The sequence below is a fragment of the Ochotona curzoniae genome, unplaced genomic scaffold, assembly GCF_017591425.1.
Source record: "Ochotona curzoniae isolate NIBS_2020 unplaced genomic scaffold, NIBS_Ocur_1.0 contig_1302, whole genome shotgun sequence".
Taxonomy (NCBI): domain Eukaryota; kingdom Metazoa; phylum Chordata; class Mammalia; order Lagomorpha; family Ochotonidae; genus Ochotona; species Ochotona curzoniae.
The window spans coordinates 6,785,113-6,805,268 of record NW_024465035.1 but is presented as its reverse complement, the minus strand read 5'-3'; the positions used below and the strand labels follow the sequence as shown (position 1 = coordinate 6,805,268).

The 20,156-nt window shown below is 39.1% G+C and overlaps 1 protein-coding gene across 1 annotated transcript in view; it reads left to right on the top strand.

Annotated features, from left to right (window-relative positions):
• Positions 1-20,156, top strand: part of TBC1D5 (TBC1 domain family member 5) — a 354,778-nt gene that overhangs the window by 15,438 nt on the left and 319,184 nt on the right. The window contains exon 2 of the mRNA XM_040963401.1: positions 6,557-6,619. The gene's annotated coding sequence lies outside the window, so the exon portion shown is untranslated. The remainder of the gene's footprint in view (positions 1-6,556; positions 6,620-20,156) is intronic.

The window sequence follows — 20,156 nt, the reverse complement described above, 5'->3', positions numbered from 1 at the left end:
TAATTCCTTATTTTTTTTTTTTTTTAGAAAAATGTATTGATATGGTTAGAGGCAGAGAAGGAACTCCAGCCTGTTCATGAATGCGCACAGTGGCCAAGACTGGGCCTGGGCTGAGGCCTGGAGCAGAACCAACTCCAGTCTCAGGCTGAGCTGTGAGCTCTGGATTGCTGGAGTGCCCGAGTGCCTCCTGGGGTCTGCACAGGCATGAGCTGGGGAGCCAGGAGGCTGCAGGGAGAAAGCGAGCCTCACGTCTCTGGTGGCAGATGAGAGCCTCGTCCCCTGAGTCCTAACCACTTGTCTAAATGCCTGCCCAAACTTGTTTCTTCATAATTAAGTTATTTGAATATCAGTTCTTGACTTGTTTGACCTTTGCTTATATGAAAGTTTTGATTATTGAGACCAGTTTTTTTTCCTACTAAATTCTTGCCTTATAACTGATGATAGCACCATTTGAATTTTATGAATTTAAAAATAATCTTCCTAGATGCTTAGAATTGGTGGCATTGAATCAAATGGGTTAATGTATTAAATTTATTTGCTGTATATGTCTAATGATTGTCCTTTCAAATTTATATGATGGGGAATGGTGTTAAGAGGCAGCTGTTGGTCACATTTTGGATATCTTTATTTTCCTCTTAGATTAAGTTTAAATAGCTTGTGTATTTTCTGATACTGTTCTTAATCTGCTTTTACTCGCTAAATTTTTAGCCTTGTTATTTCTGCTCTCCACAGCTAGGATCGAATGGGTTTATTGTGATTCTTGCATTAGATGTGTGTCAAGTATTTGAAAAAGCGACCAAACATTTGCATAGATACTGGTTAGGATTCTTTCTTAGGAAGTATGATGCTGTAATTTGTTTTACTAGTAAGTTTGGATCTACATTTGGTTTCTTTTGCATATCTGAGCAGAGTCTTCTAAATGAACTGCATTTAAAGGTAAAACCTGTTTTACTTGGAGGATTTGACAGGTAAAGTGTGCAGGAAGTATTGTCTAGCTTAGCTCACTTTGAAGAGAACAGTTAATGGAAATTAGTATCCTGAGCCTTTCATCGTAATTCAAAACATATTCAGCTTTGATAATAAAAGATTGTACTTTTTTATTTGCTTAAAGTTGCACATGCTAAAGCCACAAGGGAATAAGAGGTTTTGGAAGTAGGGACAGGATATTTCTACTAAAAAAGGAATCTAGCTTTTGAACTTTGGTTTCTGACAACTTTCTTCACTAATTCCAACTAGTCCCTGTTTTATTTACTTAAAATACATCTGCTCCTTAGTTAACAAAGTGAAAATAGAAAATGCTGGCCCGGCATTATGTTGCGGTATTTGTGGTGGACGTAGCCTAGAAACTGAGAAAGAACCCGTAGTATTTATCCAGTGTCTTAATTTCATCTTTCTTCTCGCCTCTCAGACCTTCCATTTTTGTCTTCTTCTAGTCCAGAAATTTCCAAACATTATCTCTTTGAAGGCTGTCAGTATTTTGTCTTTTATTTATTTCTTTAAAGAATGTATTCACTTTTGTTTTAAGTTCAGAGGGACACACAGAGAGAGGCCATCTGTTGGCTTGCTCCAAGTGGACCACAACAGCTAGGACTGGACAAGGCCACGCCAGGAGCTGGACTGTAAGTGGAGCAGCCTGGACTCAAACCAGTTAGGGATACTAGTAGCATTGTCAGAGACAGCTTACCCTGATCTGCCAAGCACTGCCCCTGTTTTTTGTGCCTTTTTTTTTTTTTCATTTATATCCTTTTGTAATTTTTTTAAAAGATTTATTTATTTTTATTGGGAAAGCAGATGTACAGAGACAGAGAGAAAGGTCTTTTGTTCACTGGTTCACTTCCCAAATTGTTGCAATGGCTGCAGCTGAGCTGATCTCAAGCCAGGAGCCAGGAGCTTCTTCTGTATCTCCCTTGTGGGTTCAGGGTCCCAAAGCTTTGGACCATCCTTTACTGCTTTCCCAGGCCACAATCAGGGAGCTTGGAAGGAAGTGGAGCAACTGGACATGAACCAGTGCCTATATATGATGGCACTGGAAGGTGCATGGAAGGTGGGGATTTAGCCATTGAGCCATCCTACTTGGGCCCCATAGTCCTGATTTTTTTGGTATTTCAGACCAGCACCTCCAAAGTGTGGTTTTCAGTGCTAGTCTGCAAATATTTTTCTGATTTATGGTAGCTGAAGTTGGAACTTTAGAGTAAACCTTCACCAACTTGGCATTGCTGTTATACCTAAGCATATGACTTAAAAAGATGGTGGAGGGGGCTAATCTTTGGCCAGTAGTTAAGGCAGTGGCTGGGAGACTGCTCCAGCCGGGAGTCTGGTACTCACATCATGCTACTGGGCGTCATTTCTAGCTGTTGGCTCCTCCTTCCAGCTTCCTGGTAATACAGACCGTTGGAGGCATTGGTGATGATGGTTCTGATAGTTGGGTTGCTGCCTTGCCTGGCAGACCTGGATTGGATTTCTAATTCTTGACCTTTTCCTCCAGTGTTTATCCCCCACCTCTTCCTTGTAGGCGTTTGGGGAAGTGAATCACCAGATTGGAAGCATGCTACCTCTCTCTACAAAACAAACATTAAGATAACACTTCTATTTCATTCTGTAGAAGTTCTTTTTTCCAGTGAATCAACAATTTTAGAAAATAATCTTTCATTACAAAGGGTTGTAAATGCTTTGTTAGCTCTCTCATTCTATTGTTTGCATTACTTACCTGTTCTTACCATGTTTATCTACCATGTTTATCTCCTACCCGTGTAGGAGACCCTCCAGAAGCTCTTGGCTCCGAGCTTCAGATCGGCTCAGTCCCGTCGGTTTAGCCACTTGGAGAGTGAACTAGGAGAAGGAAGATCTTTCTGTCTCTCTTTCTCGCTGTAAACCTGCCTTTTCAATAAAAAGAGATCAATCTTAAAATAGAAAGAACCCTTCACAAAAATTTTAAAAATTAAAAATCTTACTTTCTAATTTCTTATTTGAGTCAGGGTATATTTATCCTAATGTCTAACTTTTCACTGAATTAAACATTTATTATACTCTTTGTTTTATTTTATATGTGATATAGCCTTTTAGTTGCTTGAAATATTTTTCTTCCTCAAACGAAAGATCTTTAGTTTAATTCTGCTGCCTCTTGTTTGTGTTGACGCTCATCTATCCACTCTGGTAGCCCTGTATATTTTGTGATTTCTTCTTCCTTTTAAAATATACACTTTTGGAAAGTTTCTAGATTCTTCGAAGCCTGTATTCAAGCTAGTTTCTTTCCTAGACTTTTCCCTATGCTTTCTCTACTTGCCTGCTAGCAACAAGGGCATTTTAAATGGTATCTTCATATGAGATATATTGGCTTATGTAAATAGTGTGAATTTAGTATGAGAACCTTTGTGAAGGCTACTACTCGGGCAAATTGAAATATTCTTGAAGTGACAAAATTATCATCTCGGGGTTTAAACCTGCCAGCAGCCCCGAGGTCACTGAGGGGAAGAGCCCCCAGAGACAAGCTGGGGAGGAGTGTCCACTTGGTTATGCACAACTTCCGAGTCTTAAAGACGAAGGAAGGCAGGGAAGAAGGGTGTCTTCTGGCAGTCTCCCCCCGACCAAAGACACTGCAATTGGCTATAAGGCCTATTTCACTTGACCTTCTGGTCATATCAGAGGTCATGTTCCACATGTATTCAAGTTGACCTTCTAGCCATGTTGAAGGTCACGCTCCACATGTAGGTCTGGAAGCTGTGCCTCACGTCGTGGGCAGGTAAGCAGTGAGCCACGGCCACCAGGTCGCAGGCAGGGGCCCAGGGGTGATGGCCCACCTTAACAAGATGCAACACGGATTGTGGACGGGGGTTGAGGAGTAGGTATAATTGTTAAGAGGTAATAGGAGGGAGACCTTTGTGGTATCATTTGATATTACCATGAAGATATAGCCCTTTGGAATATCAACATTGTGTAAATGTTTGTTTATTTATGTTTTAAAAAATTTATTTGATGGGTGGAGAGACCAAAAATCTGTTGTTTAATTCTCGAGATGGCCATAAAGGCGAGGGCTGGCCAGTCTGAAGCCAGGAGCCAGGGTGACAGGGGCCCAAACATTTGGGCCATTTTCTGCTTTCTCAGGTGAATAAGTAAGGAGATGCATTGGAAGTGGAGAAGCTGGGTCCGGTGCAGTTGCGTAGTGGCTAAAGTCCTCACCTGCGTGTTCCAGGATCCCATAAGGGTGCCACTTCGGTTAGATGTGTTTGTTACATAGCATACTGTAGGAAGTTAATGTAAATGTGTATTAGCCTTGAACTTTAAAAAATATCCTCATACAAATAATCAGAAACATGTATGGTAAGATAGAGTTTTTAAGAAAAAGCTAGATTGAGAAATCTATAAAGTGGAAGGATTTGTAGATACATGAAGGACAAATGATTAGTTCCACGGAGTGAGATGAGCAGAGTAATGAGTACGTCAGGTGAGTTGTTAGGAATGATGGATGCAGCAGCTGGCTAGGAGTGACTTGTACGCAAGTGATGAACGCGGTACGGGAATGATGGAGCTCAGCAGAAGTCAAGCAGGCAGAGACTGGCTTCGTACTACCAACTACAGGGAAATACGTGTATTTTACTACAGTTGGAAAAGATACAGCACCAGTTACAGATTCCCCAAAACAATTTAAAATTGCACAAATAGCAACCGGTAAACTAAAGCATGAATCTGAGTACTGTTTTATGATACCTAATTGAATTTGGCAAAAATAATAATCAGCATAGTATTTGTTCATGGTGGAAAAATTAGAAAGTAATGAACTATATGGGACAAATGAAATTCTTGATAGAGTTCCTTAAACCATAGCTAAACGATACAATTCTAGTTAATTCTGCTCTTTTAGATTGTGGAAAGTCTCTCTCCCTCTCTCCTTATTGGAAGGGCCTACATGCACATATACCAAGCGCATATGTGTATACACTATTTTATATATCTGTGTGTATATATTTAATTGCATCTCAACTATATTTGAAGATTATTTGAATGCTAAACAGATAGGTCGTCTGTGTATTGTTTCACACCCCAAATTGCCGCTCTGGCTGAGGCTGGGTCACGTTTAGCCTGGGAGACGCGTGAGTGGTGGGTCCCCACGTTCCTGGACCACGATGCACTGCGTTCGCAGACACCAGTGGCAGGGAGCTGGGCTGGAAGTGGAGCAGATCAGACTACAAGGAACGTGAACAACCCAAGCCACAGCTTAACTGCCGTGTTAGAGTTTATGTTGAGCAGGAGACAGAGTTCTCGTATACGGACTCTCCCAAGGATGCGCAGTTTTTATACAGGGTATTTTACTATGTGTGGGAAAATATTCCACATTTTTGAGTCAAATATGTATTGTTTTGGAAAATCATCTACAAATGGTCGTTTTACTCTCAATGCAAGATTCTCCACCCACAGCACTAACAATATGTTGGATCAGATAATTCTTGGTTGTAGGGCTCTGTTGTAAACGGCACCGGATGTATGAAGCCAAGACAACTGAAGTGGCTCTTGACATTGCCAGATGTCTTTTGAGGGGACAGAAATCACCCCTCTGTGAGAAGCATCACTCTATGCAGTTTGCCGTGTTTTAGAATTTTCTGTATTTTTTTAGATTGGGCCCAAGCTTGAGGGCTCTGATTTCAGTGACTTCCCACTGAGGTTGCACACTCGGTCTGTCCTGCCATATGGGCACTGTGGGCAATATGGGTAATCCTACAGAGTCTTGGTTTTAGCTTAAGCAGAGAAAAGTTGGTAAGGTAAATTCTCTAATTACGATTTACTGAGGAAGCTGGAGTTGTCTGCAGCCTTTGTTGACGTACCTGGGTTCGAGTTCTGTCTCTGCACCCAGTTCCCTCTGGAACAGCAGGTGTGGCTCAGCAGGAAGGTTGCTGTGGCCCGCATAGGAGACTCATAATCGAATCTGGGGCTCCTGGCTTTGGCCAGCTCTCCTTAACTTGAGGATTGAAGAGCAGTTTCTTTTAGCTGCCTTTCAAAAAAGTAAAAGTAAAAAATATTTTAATTAATGTTTCCTTTTCTCAAAGTATTTCTGTACTGTCTGCACTTTTTCTCTTAGCTGTCAGAAATTCGTTAGAGCTTTTCCCTGAGGGATCCAGTGTTTAGGGATTTCAGGAATGCTATACTTACGGACGGTAAAGACTCGAGATAGTCACGGCGTCAGTTGTATAGTGTTTTTCACTGAGTTAGATTGTGAGTTCAGATTCTGTGTTTTACCTGTGTTCAAACTGATCGCATCATGTTCATTAAAGGACTCTGAGCTTCCCAAATTGAAGGCAGCGTTGGATGTCAGCCAACATGTTGTCCTTCAAAGTTTTTATACTCATATATGAAGTTCCACAAATTGTAGCAGCTTATGTGGCAACTCCAATAGAGGTAACTGGACTTTGTCAGTTTAAACTTGGTCCACTAAAGACTTGTAAAAATTTGTAACAGTTTACGACAGGTAATATCCACTTGTCCACTTTGTAGAATTACCAACCATTGTTAACTAATAAATTAAATGCTATGATATAATTTGATGTATTCTTATTTCTCCTTGCAGGAAATTTCTGATGAATTGGTGAAGATAGGAAAGCTGCACGGAACGTGGTAACACTTTTGTACTGTAAGTATTTCTTTGACAGAGAAATCTAAGTTAAGAATATTTTGTGATCCAGTTGCTTGAAGGAAAAAAGATATTTGGCTGAGATAGTATATATAATACATAGAGGAGGATATGTTAAATTAATAATTTACAAGAACTGATTCTATACAGACTTTAAACATTGCAAAGGCAATCTTATGTATTGAAATGAAGATTTTTACCAACAACATTGAAAAATGTTTCTAATTCTAATAAGGATTGATCTGGTTTATGTACATTTGCTTATTTAAAACTCCCAGAATCGAGAAAATCATTGTAGTTTTGTAGGTTGTGATTCGTTTGGGTGGTTTATTGTTTAGGTTATTTTGCAGAATTATTTATTTGCTGATTTATTTATGTATTTCATTATTTATTTATTTGATTATTTAGTAAATTATTTATCTGTTGAATTATTAATACATCTTCATGACATGCTTTAAATTATTTATAACTTAATTTTGAGTTTATTGCTTTTAGACGCTGCATTGTTACTGACTAGTTTTGATTTTTTTCTTTGTGGTTCTTGAAAATTAAAGTATTAGCTTTAAGGCAAGAGTATGTTCATTGAAGCGCCCATGGATATATTTTTTTGTAATTTATGGTGGAGATGTAATTTCAGTTGTGCTTTGTTTAGCTTTGAATTTACTTTCTGAGGGTTACTGGTGACAGAATGTGGGTTGTGTGCATACTCATTGTGGAGTTACTTACAGATTAATGATTTTGCCTGTCATCTGCAAACAGAGATTGAACATGTCAACTTCAGTCCACATTACCCTTTGTATTTCTGAAGGACAGGTCTGAGTTGCCAACTTCCTGGAGAATACATAAGGGACTCTTGGTTACTTCATTTTAGTGGCACATCTGTTTAACCACTGGAATATTCTTAGCAAAGTTCAGAGGCAAGAGCAACTTATATTTGGATCTCTGAGATGTAAACTTGACTGATAGATTCAGTCCCTGTTTATATGGATATTTGAAAAATAACATGCTTACACAGATTCTTATAAATTCACAATGACGTACTCATATCTTTAATTGAAAACTTTATGTCATTTTATTTTACAGAACCAAAATGGACAGAGATATTTGTAAATATGAAATATAGTTTCTGTAATTTTAGCTTATAATTCTTTTATATACAGTTTTCTATTTTTGGCCAAGTAAGGTTACTTCTCCTTTGTTCTACCTCTGTTTCATGACACAGTGCACTTAGCGCTCTCTTTGTGAATGCTTTTCCTGAGCAGGTTAAGTAGCTGCTTGGGAAAGGAGTGCCAGGTGAACACCATGATCTTTATTTTGTATTTTCTCGCTGTGGATTCGTATGTACTTACAGCTTTAACACTTCAGAGAGAAGCTGTATTATACATCTCAAGTTGAATTGCTATTGAAATGTAGTGAAAATGGCCTCTTTAGATAGGTTTCACTATAGAATTGTAAATTTTGTATATACACCCACATTTCTTATTTTGAAATATTGGATATATGAATATTTAATTAGGATATTGCCTTGGTATCTTTGTGTGTTTGCCTTAACGATGTGTTTCCCTTGGATCTATTTGGATGTATTCAGAGGAGTATTTCTCACATGTGTCTCTGACTTTCCTGTTCTAAAGAGGAGCAAGGACAGATAAAATTAGAAATGGAATTTTCCTTTTCAGTTATATGTATATACATATATATTATATATATACACATTCAGTATAGTCTTTTTAAGAAAAAAAATTCCTTCTTTGATGTTGAATAAGAGCTATGTTGGCTGCTGAGACAATCTACCCAGCTCGCATTATTAACATATTGGTGGAGTGCTGTGTCATCTGATGTTTCCCTTTGAGGGCACACATATGTGTGCATGTGTGCGCATCACAGCGCGTGAAGTGTCACTCCCACGCCCTCAGTGTCTGCGAAGAGATGTGGTGCAGACCTTCAGGGCGGTGCTTAGCCACAGGCACGGTGCTGCTCTTTTACCTGGGCTGTCTGCTGATCTCCCCTCTAAGCACTGTTACTTCCACTTTCAGGGTAGGGAAGTAGATGGGAAGAAACTTGCCCGTTGCCGCACAGCTTAGAGTAAATGGTGATGTTGGAGTTAGTGCTAATTTATTCTTGGGTAAGAGTCTTTCTTAGCTTGTTAGAGTGTGAAACAGAAGAAAGTATCATGTAATTTTAGCTAGTTTTTTTTTTTTTCAAATGTACTTGTATGCTTTTAGAGAATCTGACTTGGTAGGTTCAACTAGCTCAGTGCATTCGCTTTGTGTTGCAGTTAGTCATCTTAAAGAACAGACTTGTGTTTGAGTGCATGTTCTGATTTGATTCTTGTTGCAACCCTGCATAGTTTAGCAAATATATAGAGAAGAAAAACTTGTCCCCTGGGGAGAGTGTTTGCCTGGGAGTTTTCCAACATGTAGATCAGCTCTTTTGACTAGTAAGGATCGTTCCCAGGGTTCTTGTTCGGTTAAAACTGACTTCCTTACAACAGTGTCATCCGAATCAGACACATTTTTGTGCTGTTAAAAGAATGGCTAAATGACTGATGCTTAGAGTTTGGTAGAAATGATCAGAATTACACTATTAAGATAACCCTAAACATGATTTTTATTACACAGCCAAGCATGTTGTTCTGTGGCTGAAAAGGATAAGAAAATAGCCAATTCTAATTTGAAGAGATTAGACATGGTTACATAGCGTGTCTGAGAGTCAGGAATGCTTGCGAGTTTGGTGTGAAGCTAAGAGGAAAGGTCTGTCAGTCACACTTGCTACCTAAAGAGAGAAGCCTCTGTTGTGGGTGTTGATTAAATGTTTGAGGCAGATTAAAGACAGATGAATTAGGTAACGAACAGAATTTGGGTGATGAGAGTGTGAATGCATTTAAGTCACCACGTCTGTGTGAAGGGCAGGGGGTTAAACAGATCACTTTTTTTTTTTTTTTAAAGATTTATTTTTATTATTTTTTATTGGAAAGGCGGATATACAGAGAGGAGAGACAGAGAGGAAGATCTTCCGTCCGATGATTCACTCCCCAAGTGAGCGCAACGGGTCGATACTATGCCGATCCGAAGCCAGGAGCCTCTTCCGGGTCTCCCACGCGGGTGCAGGGTCCCAAAGCTTTGGGCTGTCCTCGACTGCCTTCCCGGGCCACGGGCAGGGAGCTGGAAGGGAAGCGGGGCTGCCGGGATTAGAACCGGCGCCCATATGGGATCCCGGGCGTGCAAGGCGAGGACTTAACCACTTGCGCCACCGTGCCGGGCCCAAACAGATCACTTTTTAAGAAAAAAAAATAATTATTTTTAATGGGAAGATGGATATACAGGGAGGAGGAGAGAGTGGAAGATCTTTCATCCAATGCTTCACTCCCCAAGTGGCTGCAATGGTTGTAACTGAGCCAATCTGAAGCCAGGAGCCCAGAGCTTCTTCTAGGTCTCCCACGCAGGTGCAGGGTCCCAAGGCTTTGGGCCATGCTTGACTGCTCTGCAGGCGACAGGCAGGGAGCTGGATGGGAAGTGGGGCAGCCGGGATTAAAACCGGCGTCCGTGTAGGATCCTGGCACGTTCAAGGCGAGCACTTTAGCCACTAGGCCACCGTGCTGGGCCCAAGCAGATCACTTTTTAACGACAGAAATCTTTCTCAAGTGAACAGTGTTATAAAATCCTTGAGACATGTGACTTTGGTAATCCAAAATACTGTGCTAGCAAGGAATGTTCATATCATATTTATTTTAATCCAAGGCTGTTTGGGAGTGAAAATTTGAATTGTTATGCCTGCATAATGAGGATAAACCAGTACCTTCTTGGGCAAATTGTCACTGTAGTCACACGAAGAGTATCTCATCTTGCTGTAGATTTATTCCTATAGTCCTGTGTGCTGCATTTTTAACACACAATAAAAGATCTTCATGAGAAAAAATTTTATGACAGCCAACATTTTCATCTTTCACTATGCTGACCAAGAATGTTATAACTTTAAGTAAGTGTAATTGATGCATTATAGCTTTTTTTTTAAAGATTTATTTTTATTATTTTTTTATTGGAAAGGCGGATATACAGAGAGGAGAGACAGAGAGGAAGATCTTCCGTCCGATGATTCACTCCCCAAGTGAGTGCAACAGCCGATGCTATGCCGATCCGAAGCCAGGAGCCTCTTCCAGGTCTCCCACATGGGTGCAGGGTCCCAAAGCTTTGGGCCATCCTCGACTGCCTTCCTGGGCCACAGGCAGGGAGCTGGAAGGGAAGCAGGGCTGCCGGGATAGAACCGGCGCCCATATGGGATCCCGGGCGTGCAAGGCGAGGACCTTAACCACTGCGCCACTGCGCTGGGCCCGCATTATAGCTTTTTGAACCTATATTTAAGGAAAAAGAAAATTTGTCTAATTGTAGTGGATAGTTCTGAAGTTTTTTTCCCCTCATATTGCATATTGCAGAATTTTTTTTTTGGTATGCCTAATAAATCTCTTAGTTGGTAGCCTATTTGGCATTGTACTGAAAGATAATGCTATGTATTAGAACTTCATAATTTGTAATTCCATTTTGGGTAATCTAGTTGCTTTTTTTTTTTTGCCTTTAAAATCTGTATTACATGTCACATATCGATAAGGTTGACAGTTTTGGCAAAAACATTGTCCAGAGCAGTTATATCCTTGGTGGAATTTTGTGTGAAAAACAGAAATGTCTCAGAGAGCAGCTTGAACTTTCGGCATGTGTAGCTTTCTGTTTCAGTTTCTCCTGACATGTAGTTATCTGTCATGATAATTCACATTATTAAAGTTATAATTAAATTATAGAATTTTAATTTCTACTTTATTTGTGTTTAGACCATAGTTGCTTTGCTCTGTTAAATTGGACCAGTTACCTTCAGTGGCATCTTTAGTAAAAGTTCCAACAATCCTGATGCTTTGATTCTGACTCATGTAGTACCAGCATCGGTTTTGTTCAGAAAGGCCTGCTCCGCGTGGGAACAAAGGAGAGCATTCTCTGTGTCTTCCCCTCCAGCTCGTGACAGGATGAGGCACTTCCTGAAATACTTACTGTCTGCTTACCAGACAAATGTCTGTGTGTGCTTCCAGAGTAACTCCTTCCTAATTAGGACAAGTGAAAATACAGCCAAAGGTCACCTTCAGTGCAGTGTTCCTTTCCAGCCTCGTGCATGCTGTGGATCTCCTCGCAAGTGGCTTGAACCCCTGTGCTGATGGTGTAGAACAGCCTTGAGTTTGCCCTTCCCCTACCGCTTGTGAAGTGGCAATGTTTAAAGTGATGACAGATGATCGTTTGGATGATGACAAAATTGACAAGTCTAACATAACTGCAAAGCAGTTTCCTTTTTTCCTTAAATGTTTTGGATAATGTTTTCATATCCATAGTGTTTGTTACAGTAAGGCTTCCGGAGTAATGGTTTTTCAAACAAAGGTGGTGCTGGACCCTAAGTAAGTTGATGTTTTCCTTGTTAAAATAATTGGGGTGGTGTTTGGCATTTGACGGGTGAGGATCAGGCATTGTGGGCTTCACACAGTGCAGGGGACAGTCCCAGACTACAAATTGGCCAGAGTACCATACCGTGTGTGTGTGTGTGTGTGTGTGTGTGTGTGTGTGTGTGGCGGGGGAGCCTTCCTGATGAATTAATTTTTCATAATTTTAACCATGTCTATTTAAATATTTTTATACACAGTTTTATATTCTTCTTTAAAAATGCAATCGGATTTATAAAAAAAAGACTCTTTAACAAATGTCCTTAAATACAGGTTTCCTGAAAACTTTAAAAATGAATGGTGGGGGTCCAGCATGGTGTCCTAGTAGCTAAAGTCCCCACTTCCCATCCAGCTCCCTGCTTGTGGCCTGAGAAAGCAGTCAAGGACAGGCCAAAGACTTAGGTTTCTGCACCCATATGGGAGACTCGGAGGAGGCTCCTGGCTCCTGGCTTCAGACTGGCTCAGCTCTGGCCATTGCGGACGCTTGGGGAGTGAATCATTGGATGGAAGATCTTCTCTGTCTCTCCTCACTATTATTTCCAACTAAAAAAACAAAACAAAACCAAAACAGAAAGAACTGTAGACTTGTTTCTGAAGCTGGTTCCACTTGTGTGCCTGAAAGCTACTTTCAGAGCAGACTGGCGCTTGTTACGTGGAGGAGAGAAATCCTGAAAAGGACACGTTGAACTAAATATCGGCTCCGCATACACACTCCTTCAGGAAGGAGAATGGGCACTTACTCTAATGTCATTAGTGTTATGTAAGTAGAAACCATTTGCTTATGAAGTTGTATGCAATATTGGTTTAAAGATAAGAACTTATTTTCTAAAAACTAGCCATCTTGATGTGTTTCATGGAAAATTTAAGAAATAGCCAATATAAACTAATTAGATTTTTGGGGGGAATTCTGGTATTGTTAATTGATGTGATAATTGACCTAACTTTTGAACAGTTTTATATTCTAAAATATTTCCTTGCTTGATTATGGCATACCATTGGTTTATTAAGAGCAACCTAATTATTAAATATTCCAGTTATACCTTGAAACCCTGGTATTGATGACAATTTTAACATATGTATGCATTAATGTGTGAACTTTTGCTTTTTTTCATCTTCAAAGTGATAATGCTTTTCATGGATTGAGGAAAGCTTTAGAGCTCCATGTGTCAGCCACAGCTGTCAGGGCTGAACCAGGAGCCAGGACCTCAACCAGGTGTCATCTGTGTGGGAGGAATTCAAGTCCAAGGTTGTGAGCCATCGCTGACTGCCTTCCAGGGTCGTGTTTCAGGGAGCTGGAGTCCAGGGTAGACGGGACACAGGCACAGAGTGTGTCCAGGGACTCTCTCTTTAAATCCCCCTCATAGACCGTTTCTTGTAGACATTCAAAGTCTTGTTTTGTAGCGTTCAATGCTCCTACTACAAGTTCATTGCCACTTTTTTTTTCCTCTTTGCTTTTTTTTTTTTTACCACTTTTAAAATTTTTATCATTTTAGAAGCTTTTATAATCTTTCATTTCTGAAATTTCATGATGATGTATCTTGGAATTAGTTTCATTTGTTAATTATGCTGAATCTGTAGAAGACCTTTTCATTTAGAGTCAATGTGTTTCAGTTTGGGAATGTTCCCTTGAGTTGCTTGTTGCTTTCTTCCTCTGTTCTCTGCTTCTTGCTTCCATCAGGTCTGTTAGCTGGAGGTTCCCCGCCTGGGCAGAAGTAGAGCAGGTGAGCTTAGGTCAGTGCCTGACTGGGGACAGAATGGTTTGCGGCTCTTCAGTGTCTTTAATATTTTCTGCTAGAAGTATTTGCCTTTGGCAAGTTATTTATCTCTATTCCATAGGTGGGTGATTTTTTTTCCTGCCCTTGTTGCCACTCCCACTTTTTTTAGGGGGGGGGATTTGAAATAAAAGGTAACTTTCATACTAGTGGGGTTGTGGGAAGGAAAGGAGATAAGGCCGGGTAGCTAGTCTGTGTTAAGCCAGCTGTGCTATGTTCTGTCCAGTCTTTCCCCCTTTCCCTGGCTTCTCATCTGGCCAGGTTCAGGCCTTGAAAGCTTTCCCTGAGCCTGTAGTCATCTCACTTCACCCACTATATAGATCTGTTGGAGCACTTTTTATATATCATAACAATTATATGTTTATTGCTTATAATTAGAATAGGATTTTGTCTTTCTGTTTTACCAGTATTCTTGTGGAAGATATTATAGTTTTTAAATGAATTAAAACAAGAAAATACATAAATGAGATAATAGGTAGCAACAGTGCAGTTTAGTCAGGAAGTCTAAAATTATTTCTTATTTAATCTTTCCTCAGTTGTATATGATAAATAAAATTTAATGAAATTTATTTATTTTAGTAAAAGGTTAATACTGTTCGACACTTGGATAATTATGACAAATGACTGGACTGAAGTTTGGTTTCCAAGTAGAGCTGAGAATTTCAGAGAAAAGGAACGTCAGGGTTTGAGTGTGTCTCCTGGAGTTCATATTCTAGCCCCCAGTGCCACAATGTTAGTAGATGGGCTTTAACGGGGGTGCTAGGTTATGGCGGCTGCCACCCTCATGGATGGGTGTGATCTCACGTTTAATGTTCCTGTCTGCTTGAACAGTAGACCCTGTATTTCTAATGTATGGTCATTTTTACGCTTAGCTTTTCTTACTTGTTAGAAATGTTCTTAGAACTCTGTAGAATTACCTTTTGGACATTGCAGTTTGTGCTTATTAGGCATATATGATTTTATGACATTCGGGCGCTTAAAATGGTAAATTTTATGTCAAAAACCAGTAACCAGGGTTTTTTTTCCCTGTGTCCTAATGTTGCTGCGTAAAAGAACGTGATTGACATTCTCTTCTTTGTAGCACTGCATTTTCACTGAGTTTCCACATTGATAACCTTTTCAAGAGAAATTTTAGGTTCAAATTTAGGCATGGCTTTGTTTTTTTCTCAATCAACATTTTTCCCCCATCTTGAGATCATGCACTTGATTTAGATTTAAAGTTTTCTTGAGTGTATCAAGGTCACACTCCGTTTTTCCCTCTTGCTTTCATCTCTTTTTATCGTCTTTATTTTGTATACTCTATTTCCTATTATTAGGTTACACTGAAGCAAGTACATACAAAAACTTTATAGAAAGCTCAAATCAAGTTCAGGAAGGCATTAATGGAGAATGAAAGTATAATCATGTTATTGTATAAACTTTTAAAATGTTGTCTAAAGGAAGCTAGAACTGCTTAACAGATGTGATTACTTCATTGTTTCAAATTTATGCCAATCAGAGTTGATAGAATTTGATCACACTCTAGTAGATTTATGAGATAAATTACAATATTGCATGACATACTTCAGATAGGAAACATCAATATAAGTTGGATATGATTTCTTGTCTAAGATAACAAGCCTGTAATTCTTTAAATCAGACGGTTGCTTCTTTGAGAGAAATATTTATCAGGATTTATGAAAATTAACGGTATCTTTGATATTTTCTTCCTGGTGACAATAAATGCATTAAGCTCATTAAACTTTTTTTTTTTTGCATACAAGTATAAATGGGAGGCATCTTGTTTATGTTGAAAAGCAGATTACCCATCTTAAGTATAGGTGGCCTATCACATTTTCCAGGGCCTATAAAGAAATGGGGTTGAGCTTAAATTTGAATGCACATTTGATACACATAATGAAATAAACTTGTCTTGATAATATTGAATTTTTTTCAAAATAATATTTTGTTAGCCACACACTTTTTTAAAAAACAAATGGATGCTTAATACTTCATAGCAAAACAAATAGAAAAGAACATACTAATAATAACGTGACAGTTTCTCCCAGAGAAGTTAGAGCCGAGGGACTACGGGTCAGGCTCTCAAGCTTGTTCTCACAACAAATGATTGAGTCATTTGTTTAAAAACCCTTCGCTCAGAATGTTTTTTATATTTATCTAGAATTTTTACATATGTAGAATTTTACCCCAGTTCAGTTTTGAAATTAAGCAAAAAATGGAGTCTTTGGAGAACCTCACTTGTAATTGTTATTAAATCAAGTAGTGTATGATCAAAACTTTAATTTCTTATACTAGAATTTTTAATATTTACACTACTGGAGCTAGGTAAACTAGGTCTCACTTATTTCTTTTTTTAAAGATTTATCTATTTATTTATTTGAAAATTTGAGGGAGGATCTTCCATCCACTGATTCACTGTGTTTGCCCTATCCAGAGCAGACGGATAGGGTAGACGGATCCCATATAGGTCTGGGAATTTACGCAAAGAAGATGCAGTTAACATAGGTGTCCCTACCACAGTGTTTACAGCAGCCAAGATAGGGAATCAACCCAGATGCCCATCAGCTGGTGACTGGGTAGAAAAGATGTGATGTGACATGGTGACATACTACTCAGCCACACAAAAGAGAAGTTCTGTCTTTCTCAACAAAATGGATGCAGTTGGAGATCATTATGCTTAGAGAAATAAGCCAGCCCCCCAAACAATTATATCTGTTCTCTGATTGGTGCTAACTAAAATTTGAGTACAAAAAAAAAAATGCAGTGAATGTGAGTGAAATTGATGTGGTGAAATATGATTATTGTTTCTAGACCTTGTCTACACTTCTGTGGGACAGGAGTCTGTGTACCTCCTTTTAAATTATTTAGTGGGAGATTAAGCTTGTGAATATAAGTTGAACGCATGTCATCACAAAACCTAGATATAAGAAAGGGGGAGTGAGTGAGGAAGAGTAGGAAGTATTATATTCTTGAAACTGTTTATATGAAAAACATGACATTTGCCTTTATTTAAATAAAAAAAGTTTTCTGTCTCCCAGTATATTAAACATAAAATCTCAATTTTTGTATTTGTTTCAATAATATTCATTTAAAAGTATGTTTTGTGATATTTTTACATTTACCTTTTAACCTGCGAGAGGCCATGAACCAACATGTATGGCAGCTCTGTGCAAAAATAAGACTTGGTTTTTCTTCAGAAGTACAACACGGATACTACCTAGGTGATTATCCAACTCAGTTAATAACAGTGAGAGACTGATTCCTGAAAAGTACGCACTCTTAATTTTGTGAATATTTTAGAATTTTGTTAGAGATTATTTTAAATTGTTATCCAATTTGCATTCTTCAGCTTTGAATTTACATTATTTTTACTCATCTATCTTGTTTTAAAGCATTTTATATTTTGGAAGAAGTTGCATAATTTGTGGAAGTCATATAACTAAAATATATTTGAACATTCATACTTAAAATTTAGATTGTGATGCACTCTCAAACCGTTACAGAAAAATCTGTGAAATTCTTTGTACATACAACGTCTTGAAGCTGCCTAATAGGCTGTGTATCAGACTATTAATGTCATTAATCCTATCAACGGAAGTATTTCTTCTTGAAATAAAAGATTAAGTGAATTTCTTAGTCTGGATTGTTTCTTGTACTTAGGTGGTTTGGAAAGCTGAGGATGTTTATCAGTGTGTGACAAACAAATGCTGCTCTAACAATGTAGTATGTGCTGTACCAAAAATGATCTAATGTAATCATAGATGCTGAGTTAATGAGACAAGACTAGTTTACATCAAAAATGGATCGAGGATGTGGTTTTTGTCTTCTGTGCATTTTTCTACATGATTAATAGAGATACCTTTTAACTTCATTATCAGACTTTATTGGGGGGATTATGTTTTTGATTTTTACACTATTCCTAGAGTAATTCAAGTAATTCAGCAGTTTGTAATAGTTTCACAAATCCAATTGGAGTAGTTGCTAACGTATTTTAAATGAGGTGTCTTGTCTTTTATGAATAGATTCCTGATTCAACGTTTCTACCTATTTTTAAGAGGCAGGACTGAATATTTTCCGTACTGTTTGGGACAGTTTAGGGGGATGCAGTCAGTGATTCGGCTGTGTGAGATGGTGACACTGGAGGTTTGAAGTCCCTCTCACTCTGTGTGCTTCGATTCCCTTTGGCGTTTGTCCCCGGTCTGTGCACTTGGTCCTCATCCATCCAGGAGAGGAGCACGCTGCTTGGCTCTGCTTCCTTTTGCTTGTCAGTTGGTTCCATGAGCACCTTCTCTCTCCGCTACATCCGCTCACTTTGAGCCCTTCACTTCTGCATCTGAACTGTACATCTCGATTGACAAATTTGTCTTTACATATGGTCAGATCAACTGTATTTGGAAAAAATATTCCTATTGTGTGTTTTATTCCACCAAACCTAGCAGAGTTAAATGCATTTTGGATGCATAGAGAGGAATTAATGATTGGAAGATAGAGAGTTGGTAAATTATTTATTCTGGCCCCAAGGAAGCTGAAAAGCTGAGTGAAAGACTAATAAATCATTTGTGGTAGTGCTGGTTGTCACTTCCAATTATTTTAGACGGTTTTGTGATAAACTGCAGCACCTGCTAGATATCTGCACACCCTCCCTTGATGCTGCTGCTGCAGCTTGTTCAGCCGATTATCAAAGGCAAGTTTGTGTAAAGTTTATTTAGGCTGGAAAGGAAATTATTCTTTTTAAGTAAATTTTGTCGCTTTCTCTCATTGTTTTAAGTGCTATGAAAGGAATTCTGTGACACAGCGTTGAATCTGAATTATGCATACTGCTTGAGCCAGGAAAGACTGTCTTTATCTTTCGTTAACTTAAATGCTTGAAGAATAAAAACATTATGTTTTATTATTCCCAGACTAATTAAAAACTACTTCAGCTGAGGTGATTTGTATGCTAAAGATTAAATCACCTTTTTGGGGTCATTTAGTGGAGAACCGCTGCTACTGCTTGACCAGACTTTTTCTTGATTTGGATGGCAGAGTCTGGAATTGGGAGCCCTAGGAGATAAGGAGTTCCTCTCCACATTGGTCTTTGAGCTTAGCTGCTCAAGTTCCTGGAAAGGTTTACCAGAACTGGGAAATAGCGCAAGCTGCACTGCTCTGGCTCTGGTGGGCATCAAACAGGCCTACCTACTCTGCAACTCCTTGGGATATAAATTATGAACAGCATGTAATGTGCGTGTTTGATGTTTAGAATTAGCTCTTTGGTTTCTCTCAGAGTTTAGCAGTCGTTTATGTTCAGGCCTAGACCATGAGCTTGGCCGCTGCATGTTCAGATCGACGTTGTCCACATTAGGTTTCCTGGTTGTCCATACACACGGCATCGGTGAGAGGACAGTTAAGACTCTAAGTGGCCTTGTGCTATTCAGTTGCATTTTCAGTCACTGACTTGCTTCTCCTCATCAAACATTTATGAAGGCTCACATTGTCAGTCCTCTGGGAACAACCACTACTACTATTACTGTTAGCAATAACAGCTCTGTTTCCAGAGGTTAGTATGTGCCATGTAGTATTGTAAGCTTGTTACAAGTGCGAAGTCTTTAACACAATAACCCAGTTTGAAACTTGAGCCTACTTATGTTGTCCTTATTGTTATTCTATATAAGAATCAGAGTGATTTATTTTTTCCATTTAGAGTCTATGGAATTAGGGAAATGCATGTCTTTATGGTAACTTCCAAGTTTTATGTTATCAAAGTAATCAAAGTAATTTAATTGATTACACATTTAATTTTTTTAAAAAAAGATTTATTTGTTTGTTTGGAAGTCAGATTTAGAGAGAGGGGAAAAAGAGAGGGAGACACAGAGCGTCCATCTGCTGGTTCATTTCCCAGATGGGCACCACCACTAAGACTGAGCTAAGTTGAAGCTGGGCGTCAGGAACTTCTAGTCTCCCTCGTAGGTGTCACAGCCCAAACACTGGGGCCTCTTGTACTATTTTTCCCAGGATCGCTAGTAGAGCACTGAATTGGATGTAGGGTGGGTGGGACATGATCCTGCATGACTTTACCTGCTATGCCCAATGCTAGACTCCGGGGTTATTTAATAGATTATGTCACTTAAACTTCTGAATGATAAGTGATAATATCTCTGTCGTGGTGAAGAAATTGAGTAATAAAGAGGCCAGATTGCTTGGGTGATTCAGTTTGGAGTTGGAAGAGCTGGGCCTTGATTTGAGATCTGACCGCTGTGATACTCCTGCTATGTGTTAGAGACCCAGGGAACTCAGGAAGCAACACCAAGTGGAGAGT